Raw genomic sequence first — 14,834 nt, forward strand, 5'->3', positions numbered from 1 at the left:
CATGCTAGAGGCTCTCTGGTAATCACAAGACAGTTAGGGAGGGAAGGTCCCTGTTTTCTGAGGGTAGTGAAGGCATAGAAACCATCTCGAGATCATCAAGGACCGTGGAAGTCAGTGCTATGTGGGGAGGAGGCGGCAGAGGCTCCAGTAAATGGTCTTACCCCCTGGAGCTCACACCAGACGGTGGTGCCAGGGACATGCTGGCTGCACCAGTCATCACCTGACCTCAGCCCTGATCCTCCAGAGCCGCATGTCCATGAAGGAAGTGGATGGGGCAGCAGCTCTCCTGCAGACTGGCTTCTCCACTCGTGAAAACTGCCATGCGTGACATCCCATCTCATGGCCCAGACACATGGGTCCTCTTCATTGGCAATAGCGCAGCCATCCAGCGCATCTCTGAGGTTTTCTCAGCCATGTTCCAGTTCAAGGTTTTCCTGCACTGGTACATGGACCAGTGGATATTCATGGATATTCAGGTCTCCCAAAGAAGAATTGAAAGAGTTATGCTTGGAATATCATGTTTCACTCAAATGAGAGAAAGAATTCGGAGTTCCGACATCCGTCGACGATCAAGAATCAGGGACGCTGTCTCGTTTGCCAAGGTGTCAAAAATCAGATGGGCTGGTCACATAATGAGATTTAAAGATGACCGCTGGACTAAAGCTGTTACCGACTGGATTCCACGGGATGTCAAAAGACCGCGTGGCCACCCACCTACCAGATGGTCAGACTTCTTCATCAAGATCATGAACGATCGGTTTGAGGCTCTTCATGTTCCCAGAGCGAACAGATGCCATTGGGCTACACTAGCACGCGACAGGGACAAATGGAGATGTTACTGGCGCCCGCTCGAGCAAATCGACGACTAACGGGAAGTTAAGTGATTAAGTGAAGGTACATGGACAAGATGGAGTTCAGGGAGGCCGAGAGCAACACCAATGACCTGGTGTCTGAGAGCCAGGAGTCTAGTTGGAGGAGGAGGAGGTGGAAGAGAAGGCCTAAGAACTCTGCTTGGCCATGCTCCCTTAGTGCACAACTTCACTAGGTCAAAGCTGTGCTTTCTCTGCTAAGGTGCTGGGCTTCACCTGCACCTGTTCAGGGTATAATGTGCATTTTCTGTGCAACCACAGTATTTATTGCCTTAATATGTAGGGAGACTGGAGCCATAGCACCGCAAGTAAGGTACTTTCCTTGCATTAAGCCCACCCAGGTTAGATCTCCGGTTCACTAAGGACCCCTGGTCCCCACCAGGAGTGATCCTAGAGTGCAGAGCCCTGAGCACCACCAGGTGTGGCTCCCAAACAAACAAACAAAATTTAGTAGTAACATCTTATATATTAAAAAACAAAACAAAACAGCCTGTGAAGTTCTGGGGGGTAGTCATAATCCCCAAGGTGGGATTGGATCGTTTTAAGTGGCAACAGTGGGGTTGGATGTGACGGTCCAGGAGAGCTGAGGCAGGCACAGGCCGGATCAGAAAAGATGGAGCTGGACAGGAGCGAGAGGTACGTTCTGTGCTTTATCAAGGTCAGAGCACTGGGCTTCATAGTTACCAAAAGAGAACAATAGGAATGCAATAGTGAGTGAAATCTCTTTTTTACTTTCTGTGGTATTGGGCATCAAAGCAATTAAAAGACCTCACTAAGAACTGGGTAATGTGTTTACTCAGTTTTAATTGATCACCTCCTAGGTGCCACATACCTTGCTCAGTCCGAATAATCTAGATAAGAATCACATTTTATTGCTTCCCACAAAGAACTGCATTGCTATGGTGGAAATAGAAACTAAACAAACCAAAGGTAGATAGATGTAATATCAGGTAAACGCAGGTGTTAAGAGAAAGATTTATCAGGATGAGGGATAGAAGTTGATAGAATGAGAATGGCGGGCTGGAGTGATAGCACAGCGGGTAGGGCGTTTGCCTTGCATGCGGCCGACCCGGGTTCGATTCCCAGCATTCCATATGGTCCCCTGAGCCCCGCCAGGAGTAATTCCTGAGTGCAGAGCCAGGAGTAACCCCTGAGCGTTGCTGGGTGTGACCCAAAAAGCAAAAAAAAAAAAAAAAAAAAGAGAATGGCTGGCTATTTGTCTATTTTCATTTAAATTTAATTTTACTTTAGGCACCATGGTTTACATGTTGTGATTAGTAGGGGTTCATACCGGATATATGGGAATCTAGATTTTAAATAGTTGATTCAGAAGAGCCCTTGGAGAAAGTGGCAGAGCAGAGAGAGGCATGAAATAGGGACTGAGAATTGTAAAGGTCAAATATTGAGTGCCAAGGCCCCAGGGTTGACTGAGCTGGGTCTGTCCCCAGAGTAGCAACAACAACAACGACAACAACAACAATAACAACAACAAAATCAATGCGGCTGGAGGGAAAGACATTGTGACAGTGTCCCCATGAAGAAGTACGTTAGCATTAGTATTCTGGATGCCTTACAACCAACTCAAGTTCATGCTCAGCATTTGCATGAAAAGAAATCTTTTGACTGCTTAGATAAAAAGCAAAAGCCAGTAGTCACGAATTCATATGTACACTTACATACTCACACATAGGAAATTAATTTCCCACTTTGCTTATGCATACAGATGAAACTGAATCCAAAGAAAAACATCATCAAATATAGCCAAATAAAAAAAATCTACCATGACTACATTAGGAGTCAGAATTTTAAAAATATGCAATAATATTGCAGTAATAGTTTAGTATATACTATTAACCTTATCAATATATTATAAAATAAACAATACGACGTAATCCTCTTTTAAGTGTATTGAATAGCCAATGAATCAAGTATTCTTGATTTGAGGATAAAAGGACTCTTCTTAATAATATGAAAGGATATTGGTAAAATACAGAGTACTGATTTTAAACCAGAAGCAACAATTCCCTTTAGTGGGGAAATGCTAGAGATACTTTTTGAAAATGACATTTTTAAACTGTGGTTGTCCACCATAGTTCCTCTTAATCAACACAGTTTTGAGAGATCCTGCCTATGAAATAATAAAATAAGCCATACGCCATTAGAAAGTAGACATAGAATTATTCTACCCATATACAATATAATTATACATCTAGAAAACTCAAGGGACAAAACAAAATAGAAATGAGCACTCCTGAAGATGACAAGATGTAAGATATTTAAAAATCAGCTTTCTAATATCAGAATTAATTGATAACTAATATGTCAGAATTAATTTCTATAACATCAGAAATAATTGATTAGGAATAATATTACTAAGAAAATTATGTGGGATGTAATTCAGTGGCAGAATGCATGCCTTGTACCTGTGAGGCCCTGGATTTCGTCCACGGGCACCCCCCAAAGTAAAACAAAGCATGGTTCTTAACTGTGTACTATCTTCTTTGTCAACCCCAATTCAACTCATCCTTCATTACCCTGCCCAAACTGTGAGAGATATAAAGGTTTGAATAGAGAATGGAATCAAGAATACCAAAGTACTGTAAAGATATCCATTTTCCTAATAACTGACATGTTCAGGTAATTTGAACGATCTATAGAAAAAATAAGAACTAAGAGTATTTTGGAAGTTCAAAAAGTCCAAGAGTGATAGTATAGTGGGTAGGGCATTTGCCTTGCATATGATCAATCTGAGTTTGATTCCCAGTACCCTTATTGCTCCCTGAGCACAGAGCCAGGAGTAAGCCTGGAGCACCACCAGATGTGGCCACAAAACAAAAATAAACATTATCTGTCCTATTGGAATTAATTGCAATATTTTATTGGAACCAGGACCAACAGCTCTTCGAACAGAGCCGAGAATGTTAACACAGACCTTAGCACCTCAATACATATGTGTATGGTGATAATGAAAAAACAAGAGCAGCCTCACTCAGTGGGTAAAGAATTTATTGACATTCTAGGGCACTTGGGTTGTTTCCAGATTTTGGCTATTGTGAACAGTGCTGCAATGAACATATAGGTGCAGATGTTATTTCTACTGTGTTTTTTTGCATCCTCAGGATATATTCCCAGAATTGGTATTGGAACACTATGCAGCTGTTAGGAGAGATGAAGTCATGAAATTTGCTTATAAATGGATAGACATGGAGAGTATTATGCTAAGTGAAATGAGTCAGAAAGAGAGGGACAGACATAAAAGGACTGCACTATTTGTGGAGTATAAAACGACATAACATGAGGCTGACACCTAAGGATAGTAGATACACGGGACAAGAAGATTGCTCCATAGCTGGAAGCCTGCCTCATGAGCAAAGGGGAGAAGGCAGCTGGATTAGAGAATGGATCACTAAGAAACTGATGGCCTGAGGAACCGGTCGGGATGGGAGATGTGTGCTGAAAGTAGATAATGGACAAAACATGATAACCTCTCAGTATCTGAGTTGCAAACCATAATGCCCAAAAGTAGAGGGAGAGAGAGTAAGGGGAATATTGTCTGTCATGGAGGCAGGGGGAGGGTGGGAAAGAGGGGGTATACCAGGGATATTGGTGGTGGGGAATGTGCACTGGTGGAGGGATGGGTGTTTGATCATTATGTGATTGTAACCCAAATGTGAAAGCTTGTAACTATCTCATGGTGATTCAATAAAATTTAAAAAAATAAAACAAAACAAACAAACAAACAAACAAACACTGTCCTCCCATTGTTCATTGATTTGCTCGAGCGGGCCCAGTAACGCGTCTCCATTGTGAGACTTGTTGTTACTGTGTTTGGCACATTGAATGCGTCACGGGTAGCTTGTCAGGCTTTGCCGTGCGGGCGAGATACTCTCAGTAGCTTGCTGGGCTCTCCGAGAAAGGCAGAGGAATCGAACCCGGCTTGGCCAGGCTGGCACCGTTGTGCTATTTAAAAAAATAATTTATTGACATTCAATAAATAATATTGGGAAGTGTGGTTGGTGAAAAAAGTATTCATTACAAATATTATAGTTAATCTTAGTGAATGAAACTTTCTTTTAAACATTAAGACAAATACCAGTTCCTAAAGATAAAAAATTGACAAGTCAGTGTGACAGGTGACCATGTCTTTCTTATCAACCAATTTAACGACTGAGATGAATAAACCACTCCTCAAAAAGGGATTCTCAAAGGCATTCTGCTGGCCTTGGGCGTGGAGATGGGCAATAGACGGGCCACTAACCAGAGAGCTGTCCAGCACAAAGTACTGAGGTGAACAGATGTCTGCGTTTCAACTGGCTTATGAGTCAGAGTCAGGGGACAGCCACTTCAAGTGGACAGCCAGGTGGCTGCTTCACATCAAACCTGAAAGTCCTACTGGGGCTGGAGTGATAGTGTAGACAATAGGGAACTTGCCTAGCATACAGTTGACCCGGGTTTGGGTCCTGGCACCTCATATGGTCCCCCAGCCCCGGCAGGCGAGATCCTTAAACTCAGAGCCAGGAGTCAGCCCTGAATGCCCCTATCCCAGCAACAACAAACCTTGAAAGTAGCCCTTCTGGAAAACAGTATGGACGATTCTCAAAAAATTAGAAATTGAGCTCCCATTTGACCCAGCAATACCACTCCAGGGAATATATCCCAGAGAGGCAAAAATGTATAGTCGAAGTGACATCTGCACTTGTTTGTTCATTGCAGCACTCTTTACAATAGCCAGAAACTGGAAGAAACCTGAATGCCCAAGAACAGATGACTGGTTAAAGAAACTTTGGTACATCTACACAATGGAGTACTATGTAGCTCTTAGAAAAGATGAAGTCATGAAATTTACATACAAGTGGTACAACATGGAAAGTATCATGCTAAGCGAAATGAGTCAGAAAGAGAGGGATAGACATAGAAAGATTGCATTCATCTGGGGGATATAAAGTAACAAAGTATGAGATTAATACCCAAGAATAGCTGAGATCAGCACCAGGACGATTACTCCATAACTTAGAGGCCAGCGGGTATCCTAGAGGAAAGGGCAGTTCAGATAGAGAAGGGAGCACTAAATAAAGGATGTTTGGAGGATCCTCCCAGGAGGGGAGATTCATATCGAAAGTAGACTATGTACTGAACATGTTTGCCACTCAATGCCTCTTTTGCAGACCACAACACCCAAAAGGAGAGAGAGAACACAGGGGATTGCCCTGCCACAGAGACAGGGGGGATGGGGGGATGGGGGTGGGAGGGATATTATCCATGGTGGTGGAAAATGGGCACTGGTGGAGGGATGGGTATCTGATCATTGTATAATTGAAACCAAAGCACAAAAAATTGTAAATCTACAACTGTAAAAAACAATAAAATAAAATAAAGGGAAAAAAAAAAAGAAAGTAACGCAGTGTTGCTCTTCTGACGTTGTACCAATTATAATGCAAGCCATTAAGGTGGGACCATCTTAGTGAAAGCTGTTAGATGACTAAATGTGCAGTCAGATTGCAAAACCACTGCTGCACGGGGGTATGGTGTCGCCAGCAGGACAATCTGTACCTGTGAGGTGAGTGCATCAGCAGCCTGATGGCAACATCAGACTTTCAGATACCCCAAAATTGCTGCTGTGTCTTTGGCCAGACCCCAAAAACCTGGGGCAAAGTTTACCAAGAAAGTAAACGGCCAAAAGTTAGGTATGTGGGAGACACACCCACAAACCACCTCCGGCTCAGCTATATAATCAGAGGCATGGCCTTTCTAGTTCCTGAAAGCTTAGTAACTTTTCCCACAGTGATTCAATAAAAAAATATAAAAAGAAAAAAAGTAAAGAAAAAAATTAAGGTGGAGTTCATGCCCAATTCAATCAGCTAATCAGTGACTGAATAAATAGCAGTACTCCTACAAAAAAAAAAAAGAAATTCATTCTCAAATAAAATAATTAATTCTTACCAAAAAAAATCACCGCTGCAGGTATTCTAACCAGAACATAGGTTTTATTAATTTAGTTAGACTTTTGGGGCCATGTCCAGCCATACTCTGGGCTAACTCGAGGCTCTGTGCTCAGGGGTCATGTATGGTGCTTAGGATCAAACCAGGATCGGCAGCCTGCAAAGCAAGAGGCTTCCTGTCTGTGCTGTCTCTCTCTGTAGCTGTTCTGGGAACATCAACAGGAACAATTTGGCAATAGGTTTCACGAACACTGAAAATGCTCAAGTCCTGTGACTCGGCCATTCCCTTTTAGTTACTGTACACGGTTATAATGAAATGTGTATCTATTTGTCATGGTGTCATTCATGCTTTTAAAAAGAAAGTGTGATATTTATATCTTAGATACTCTAGCTGTTAGGCAGAGAGTAACGGTTAAATGAATTATGTTGCATCTATATAAGAGATCAAAATGCACTGTTTATAGATCCCATTTTGGATAAGTATTTAATAACAGGGAAATGCCCACAACATACTCTTGAGAGGAATTATATAAAATTAAACAGAGTACATCTTAACAGAGTTTATTTTCAAGTGTAGATCAATTATGCATGTGCAGAAGATTCTAAGAATAAACACCCTAATGTTAACAGTGCCCTGCCCTGGTGCAGGAAATAAGGATAATTTTATTTCTATATGTATACATTTTCTATAGTTCCCAAATGTTCTCTAATGCATATGATTTTGTTTTTTATATTTGAAAAATAAATAAGAAACATTGCTTGTTAAAGTGAAAGGGAGAATATTAGATCTAGAACTGCTCACGGGTGGCAAGGGGTTTCCCTGCGGATTCGGTCAGTTGTTTAGAAACATTCCACAAATCAATCCATTTTAAAATGGTCCTCAGGGTAGAGAGCGCTCGGATGCATTTCAGATATACTTGAAACTGTTACTTCGGATCCTCTAGAAATGGCAAATGAGAAGGCACTCATCACAGTTCAATCTATTTTGAAGTTAATTGAGCAAGACAAGTGAAAGCCGATCAATGCACTCAAAGTTGGGGTCTGGGAAGAGTTTTCGAGAGAGTTGGGTTCCTGGAGTTCACCCAGGGAACCAGACATGTCACAGAGCCAGGAGTAAGCCCTAAACACCACTGGGCAGGGCTGAACACGGGCATCTGCTGTGACCAGTGTGGCCCTGTGACTCTCCCCAAGGCCTTCTATACCATGAACTGCGGCATAACCTTCTTGACATGCAAGAATCACTTTCAACAGCTGTGAAGACAGCCCAGGGCCTAGTGGCACCTGCCTTGCTGTACGGAGCGCTGGTTCAACCCCGGGCATGTGGTGACTCCCTCCTGCCAGCACCACCAGGCACGGCCCAAGCAGCCGCCACATCAGCAGGCAGAGCTCTGAAGGCTGAGTGTCACAGGAAATAAACCCCAGAGCGACTCGGGGCAGCCGCCTCTCAAAGAACCTCTGTGACAGCAGATGGACCCACCAAAGCTTGCGGAAAGTGGCTCAGAAAAGGCTCTTTTGTACCAGCTGAGCCAGCACCCACTTCACCTCCCAGTTCTCTGAGGACTGGGCCACACAGCAATGAAACTTCCCTGCCATGAACAGAAGTTTCCATGGAACCCTTCCGTGGCAGGGCCTGGAGGGCCTAGAACCGGTCTCTAGGTGCAAGAGTGATCTGACACCTGGCCTGAGGTCTGAGAGAGGGGATCCTCCTAAAACTCCTCCATGAACACCCCCAGATGGATCCCAGGACCCAAGCTAAGACCCAAGGCACCCTTCACTGATTGACCACTCCACAGCCACTTTCTGCTGGATGCATCTTTCTTTTTTTTGGAACACACCCAGCAATACTCAGGGGTTACTCCTGGCTCTGCACTCAGGAATTACTCCTGGAGGTACTTGGGGGGACCATATAGGATACGGGGATTGAACCTGGGTTGGCCGCATGCAAGGCAAATGCCCAACCCGTTGTACTATTGCTCTGGCCCCAGATGCATCTCTTGGGGCACTGGAGAAACGAGCCCACTGACCCACAGCTCTGAGCCCCTCACTGCTCCCAAGGTCTCATCACACCCAGAGCCAACACCCACTTCTGTCATACTTCACGAACAAGGGAGCTCTGAGCATAGCAGCCAAGTGGGGTCCAAAATACAAAAGAAAAAAAATCAGTTCCTTCATGCCCTACCCATATGACTCTCTCATTCTCACATGTATGCACACACACACACACACACACACACACACACACACCTGTATACATACAGTAACACATACCAGCAGACTCACAGACACACACAAACACACACATGCATGCACACGTGTACACACACATATATGCACATGCACAGGTGCACATATGCACACACATGCATACACGCACACACATGCACACACACACACACACACACACACACACACACACACACCCTTCATTTTCATGCTCTCAGAAGTTTCCCCACTGTAGCTCTGCTGGCATTTCCGTGGCATCCTTGTCTTCCCACTCTGTGTACTACAGGGCTGAGTGAGGACAGCAGCCCCGGACTCCTGTGGGACCTGGTGTCAGCGACACACTCTAATGTCCCAGCTCTATATTTTAAGACACCCCAGATGGCCCTTCAGAATCACCTCTGGCTGTGCCTTGCTGTGCCCTTAGGGCTAACAGGCTCCCACCAGCTTCCTTTCTAGTTCTTGTCTGTTTGGGTTGCATTTTTCTTTTGTGAAGCCAAAAGACACTAGGAGTTGAACAAAAAAGTCCCCTGCTTACAGTTCATTTCCTGGATGAAACAACTGTGTGATGTAGGAGTCGGGGGCTGGAGCAGCCTAAGAATATATGTGACCTGGTAGCACGGTTCGGGGAGCCCCCCCCAGTTCCTGGAGCCCCCCAGTTCCCTTCTTGAGGTTCGAGGGGTTGCAGGCAGGTGAGGGACCAGTAACCCCTTCCCCACTACTTCCTGGGAAGGAGGCATCAGGCAGGAAGGAGTGTGGGGCTCACACGGAAGGGCATGGGGGTGGGAAGGTGGCAGGAAGCACCCTGGCCTCCCTCCACTCTGCATCCCCTCAATAGCTGGGGGCTCTGTTCCCACCAGCCTCCTTTGTTATGTCAGAACAGGAAGAGAAATGGTGAGCACTTGTACCAACGGAAACATCTAGATCCGAAGTACAAGGAAACCACGGGACCAGCCTCACTCTCAGGCCACTTGGCTCCAGATTCCTGGACCAGGCGACTGTCATCTCCCCTCATCCCTACCTGGACCATGACCTTCCTGGGGCCAGAGGCTGGGCTTCCTGACCTCACACAGAGCCTGGTCGTTCTCCCTGGAGCAGATTTTCCCCTCTTCACGTACATACTCTCACTCCAGTGCTCCCCCACCCCCAGAGCCACGGCAAGCCCCATTTTACAGAAGCAGCACTAGAGGCCTACTGGGGTAAATGACCAGGTGGAGTCACCACGTGGGACAGGGCCAGATTCAGAAGGCCAACAAAACCTCTTAATCTCTGAACACCCCAGGCCCTTGATCCTTGATAAACCAATGGCTGAGTGAGAACCAACAAAGAACGTGCCCCGGGGGATCTTGCCAATCAGAGACTGTTCACTGGACTGTGGTGACTTCCGGGTGACCCTGTTCTCTCATCAGAGGGAAATCTGGGGAATGAAGATGGTATCGTGTCTCCCTTGGCTTCGCTGATCTCTTCAGAGGCAAGTGGAGACAAGTTGCTGGCAGCTTGGCCCAGAGACCTCCGGAGCGTCCCCCCTGGCTGGACCCACCTGCAGGGGGAAAGTTATTCACGGCTGTGACTCGGGTCAAGTAGAAGCAGAGGCTTGAGGGTGAATGACACGGGCCAGGGATGGGTTTGTGCATGTCAACTCACTCGGTTATTGATGGGGACCAGCCTGGGCCTACGCTGGAAGCCGCTCTCAAAGGGTAACCCCCCACCCCAGACTCCTGGGCCGAGACGGGGAGACAAACCCCAGAAAGAATACAAGTAGGACAGTATGAGACTGATACCCAAGGACAAGGCTGGGAGGACAGGGCCACTTTTGGAAGTTTGCCACAAGTAGGGAGGGATGGTAGGATGGAGAAGGGACCACTAGGTCAATAACAGATGATGATCACTCTCGACAGGAACTGAGTGTTGGAAGGAGGTAAAGGGATATACATGATAAACTCTCAGTACCTGTATTGCAAACCATAATGCCCAAAAGGAGAGAGAGAGAGGGAGAGAGAGAAAGAGAGAGAGAGAAAAGGGAGAGAGAGGGGAGAGAGAGAAAGAGGGGGGAGAAAGGGAGGGAGGGAGAGAGAGAGAGAGGAAGAGAGAGAGAGAAAGGGAGGGAGAGAGAAAGAGGGAGGGGGAAGGGACAGAGAGAGAGAAAGAGAGGGAAGGGAGAGAGAGGAGAGAGAGAAAGAGGGGGAAGAAAGGGAGGGAGGGAGAGAGAGAAAAAGGGAGGGAGAGAGAGATAGAGAAAGGGAGGGAGAGAGAAAGAGGGAGGGGAAGGGACAGAGAGAGAAAGAGAGGGAAGGGAGAGAGGAGAGAGAGAAAGAGGGGGGAGAAAGGGAGGGAGGGAGAGAGAGGGAGAGAGAAAGGGAGGGAGAGAGAAAGAGGGAAGGGGAAGGGACAGAGAGAGAAAGAGAGGGAAGGGACAGAGAGAAAGAGAGGGAAGGGAGAGAGACAAGAGAGAAAAAGAGAGAGGAAAGGTGAAGTGCCTTTGTTACACATAGAGACAGGATGGCAGGATGGGGGGTGTTGGCTGGATGAAAACTGGGGACATTGGTGGTGGGAAATTTGGACAGGTGTTGTAATATTGTATGAGTAAAACTCATTCATAAACAGTTTTGTAGCTGTGTATCTCATGGTAATACATTTTTAAAAGAATTTTAAAAATGAAAAGAGTCTTGGCACATGCTGCAGTCAAGGTCCACCTTCACAGAGCAGAGAGGCATGCTTGCGACGTTGCTGAAACCGGAAGTGCGTGGACCAGAGATCGGTTGGGGTGAGCCGGAGGGAAGCGGAGCAGATGGAGAGGGATCCATGCAGAGAGGCCCGTGCTGGTGCCTGCGAGGGGATGGGGGACAGTGAGGCCGAGAGGTGGACGAGGACCTGATCAAGAGCAGCCTTGTTTCTCCACTCAGGAAAGTTCTGCCCACGTCACCTCCCAACCCAGTGACGTGTGCAGTGAATCTAGGCTGGACTTCGCCAGAAGGCGATTTTGACTCAGATATGTGTGGGCAAGTGGTTTGTTGGGAACCATGACAAGGATGCACCAGGGAGGCCGTGAGGGGCAGAGACAGAGAAGGTGGCAGGACAGCACGTGCTGGTGAGCAGGGTATGGCTTGGGGCAACCAGACAGGTTCCTCGGGCAGGGCTGTGTGGGAGCTTCTGGACCGGACTGTCCACAGCCTGCTGTGCACTTCTCTGCAACTCAGAATTCAGGGTTCTGAGTTGCAGAACTCCTTCCTGAGGGTCTGGAGAGAGCAGGAAGGGTGTATCTACACTGCAGGAATCAGAAGATGGCTGGGATCAGGGCTCTTCCCATGCCCATCCCACCCAGCAGCCCGTTTCCTACCTTCCCTACCTGCAGGGGCCCAAGGATAATGCTGTGTTGTATGAGGGGAAGGGGTTCAGCCAGCAACACCCGGAGGGTTACTTGCCCAGCCTTCCAGTGCCCCCAGGAGGGGACAAGAACACCCCTCACCCCCCATGGTGGAAAACTCGGCCCGGGTCTGTCCGCTAGGCCTTCTATAAGTACCCCATGGAGGGTGGGCTTTAACCAGAAACCTTTGTTCCTCCTGGATCCGGAAGTAGAAATGCGACCATCTGCCTGCTGGGGCTACACAGAACTTTGAGGTTCTGTGGGACCTGGGGGGCACACTCCTCCTCCCACCCATGAGTGGTTCCCCTCAGGACCTCATCACCCCACAAAAATCCCCCATAGAACCACCATCTGAGGGTTTGGGGTGTATCCTGTGAACAGGGGGACACACATTTACACAAAGCGTGGGGACCCTTGGTGACATGCAGCAGAAAACACTGGCATATCTGAGAGCAGGGGAGTGACGAACCCCAAGGGGGTGATGAGCCCCTAGTTGGCTGCTCGGGGTCTGCACTAGCCATGGACTACCCTGAGGGGGGTCTGCCACAGGACACCACTCCATCAGCAGTGCCTCTCCATCCCTTTCCCACGTGGGTGTGGACCCCTCCTTCTGCAGCCCCCCGACCCCCTCACCACCCCCGTGATCTCAGGCTCTTGGGGGCTCTCACTCGCTGGGCCCTTCTCTGAGGACTCCAGAGAGGCCAGTTGAGCCATCCTGGATCTTCAACCTTTCTCTTTCTGTTGGTTCTGGTTTGGGGGCCAGGCCCAGCGATGCTCAGGGCTGACTCCTGGCTCTGCACCCAGGGATCATTCCTGGCGGGCTCAGGGACCATATGGGCTGCCGGCAGCTGAACCGCATGCAAGGCCTACTTTGCCCTACCTGCCATACCCACTCTACTATCTTGATAGTAGAGCGGACTTTTCAAACCACATGTTGGGGGGTGGTTTAGGCTGAGGGTCCCATACGTATTTGGTCACTGCCCCCTTTTCAGAAATTAAAAAAAAATCCACTCAGTGCCCCCTTCGAACTAGATCCTAAGTGAACAAACTAAAACCACCCGCCAGTGGCGCCCAAGGCTACTTCTGCCCTCTGGGACCTTTCAGCACCACTTTGGAAAATACCTGTAAGCTGACTGGCATCCCGCTCACAGAACCCCACATGCCTAGTAGGCTGACCAGCATCCCCTTACAACATCCTCACATGCCCAGTTCCTGGACTCCACCCCCATAATAGCATTCAGAAGACAGGAAGTTTTGGGCCTGGCCCAGGCACCCTGAAAGAAAGAAGAATATCACGTGTCTTTCTGGGCGTCGGGGACCCCGCCAGGCCCCTGTCTGAGGTCTGGTCGATCCCCTCTCCACCTGGGGCAGTTCCCACAACCTGCCTTGGGCTCGAAAGCTCCTTGTTGGCTTCTGGTTTTCATCCACCCAACTCTGACCCTCCCTGTTCCCTCCCTCTGCCGGGACTCAGTGCCTGGAAGGGGATATTCTGTGTCCGAAGTGCTGAGAGCTCCTTGGAAGCCGAGCGTGGCCAGGAGATAAGGCAAGATGCACAGAGCAATCTCCTTCCCTGGCCTTGGAAGGGCCAGAGGCTGCGAGTCCTGGGGGACAGGGTGGGAGGTGACCGCTGATGGATGTCCCTTCCGGGCCCTGGAGCAGAAGAAGTGAACTGAGGCTGGGGAGAGAGGGGCTGGCCCGTTGATGTGGCAGTGGCTGTCAGGGCTCCCCAAAGTGGACGCTGGCCTTCCTTGACCCTCCCCACCCCCACCACCTCCGTAAATTCTTCTCTTTCCAGCCCATGTCCGAAGGAGCGAATATAATAAACAAAGTCTCCTCTCGGGGGCCCTCCAGAAACCATCCTTTTGTTTAGCTACAATTCACGCAAACAATTTCCCCTTTGTAAATAAATCCCCAGACTCCAGGACACGCTCTGAGCCAGGAAAACGCGGAACACACTTTTAGAGGCCCCGTGGATTTCCAAACAAGGGACATTGTTTCGCCACAGAAATGCTATTTTTAAGATTTCTCCTGACAGCAACCCAAGACGGAGTTCCCAGGCGTGAAGGCTCAGGGAGATGCCGGTAGGTGGGGGCCCGGCTGATCTGATGGGACCCATCTGTTCAGCCCTGCGCCCCCGGCTGGCGGGGGAGCACCGGAAGTGGAGAGAGAACAGGGCAAAGGCTGCACCGGGGGTGTGTAGGCCCAGGCAAGAACAGCTCCGGAAGCCGACTGCAGGCATGGGGGACACTCCCCCCATTTCACTGAAATGTTAGAAACCATTGAAGCAGAGGCTCAACTCAGAGACTAAGAAAGGCTCAGGAAAGGTAAGTTCTGGTCCCCAAACCAGCAACCCTCCCTCAAGTACACATCTGCACAAGAGGAATTAAAAATTGGGATGTCTGGAGCCAGGACAGCTTTTAATGGTTTGTTTTGAAGTCACAC

This window comes from Sorex fumeus, unplaced genomic scaffold, assembly GCF_029834395.1.
Source record: "Sorex fumeus unplaced genomic scaffold, SorFum_2.1 ptg000043l, whole genome shotgun sequence".
NCBI lineage: Eukaryota > Metazoa > Chordata > Mammalia > Eulipotyphla > Soricidae > Sorex > Sorex fumeus.